The sequence below is a fragment of the Pygoscelis adeliae genome, unplaced genomic scaffold (genome assembly GCF_000699105.1).
Source record: "Pygoscelis adeliae isolate BGI_AS28 unplaced genomic scaffold, ASM69910v1 Scaffold24, whole genome shotgun sequence".
Taxonomy (NCBI): domain Eukaryota; kingdom Metazoa; phylum Chordata; class Aves; order Sphenisciformes; family Spheniscidae; genus Pygoscelis; species Pygoscelis adeliae.
This window is the reverse complement of record NW_008824806.1, coordinates 5,832,631-5,834,242: the sequence shown is the minus strand read 5'-3', so window position 1 is coordinate 5,834,242 and position 1,612 is coordinate 5,832,631.

Below are 1,612 nucleotides of genomic sequence, written 5' to 3'. Positions count from 1 at the left end.
CAGCACAGAACAACTCACTTCCACCTTTTGATTGCTTTTTCGCCCTTATTGTTTTAATTTAATGAAATGCCAAGTAACAGAAAGTTACGGTAGACCAGCATTACTGGTTCCAAGGGACCAGCACACCAGTTCCACCCAAGGATACTAGAGCTTTCTGTCTTGTCTCTGACAGTAGTGATATCAGATATCTAGGGAAAAATTTAACTGTTCCATTTCCAGGAAACACTTTGGTATGCTTTCACAGAACATTTTAGCAACATTTAACAATATTCTGCTCAGAAACTTTGTGAGGCAGAGCAAGGATCTCTGCGTTGAATAGACCTCAACGGATTCTTCTGTGAATGTATTGAAATGCATTTTACATTCATATGAACTTCTAGCAACTGCAACATACTGCAGCAAATCAAACTCCAGATAAAATGGTTTAATTTTAATGCTAAAAGACCCATGCCATTTGATTTTTTTTTCAGAATTTAATTTCTCTTATCATTTTGGTTTTCATTCTATCTTGGATTAGGATTTTTTTAATTAAAGAATTTTCTGTACAAGAGAAATCCAGTGCACACCCAGCTGTATTTATGGGATTATACTATTTTATTTGAGGGAAAAAATAGGTAGTTTTATGATTGCAGATAATTTGCTGTAATGCTCTTATTTTATAGCAATCAATGGGAATAAAGATGGAATAAAATAACAGGCAGAAAAATCCTGTGTTGTAATCCATATAATGGAGCAAATGGAAGAGAATTAATGGCTGACTTTGCCATAAATTTGCTATTTCCTGGTTTTTAAGCACTATTGTTTGTAACCTGAATGTTACATTAATGCAAGTTTTTATGCGCTAGTAGCTTATATTACTCAAAATTTTATGTGGCAGATATTACAGCTGCCTAATACTTCAGTCAGCACTAATACCGAAGAATCTCAAAATGGGACAAAGTTTATACTATGTTTTAATGAGCAGCACTCAGAAGTACAGAGAAATCCGATGCTGTTTCAGACTTCTTGGTCTAGAAGTGAAGCTGAATACGTCACCCAGCAAAGCTCTTTCTTTTAGCTGCTGAGATTTCCTGATTTTTGAAGCAGCAGGCTTCTGTGATTTCATTATTTTCTCTCCAAAGTTAGAAGAGAAATGGAAAAGCATAAAAATGTTAAAATAACAAAATGTAAATTTAACAGAAAGTTTATGTTTTTAGGGCATATCTTTGGAGAATTTATATTTTTTCAGAACGGTTTTGTCTCCACTGCAGAGCTGACATGTGAGTGCATTGGTTATACCCCATACAATGAAAATTCTTAACATGCCTCAAATGTCAGCTGATAATGACAAATAAACAGGGCTACTATCTTATTGGCATCATGGAGACGTGGTGGGATTGCTCCTATGGTTGGAGTGTTGGGATGGGGGGATCCAGACTCTTTAGGAAGGACAGGCAGGGGAGACGAGGAGGGGGTGTTGCCCCCTATGTCAATGACCAGCTGGAGTGCATGGAGCTCTGCCTGGGGATGGATGAGGAGCCAACCGACAGCTTATGGGTCAGAATTAAAGGGAAGGCAGGGACAGGTGACATTACGGTGGGGATCTGCTACAGGCCACCTGACCAGGAAGACC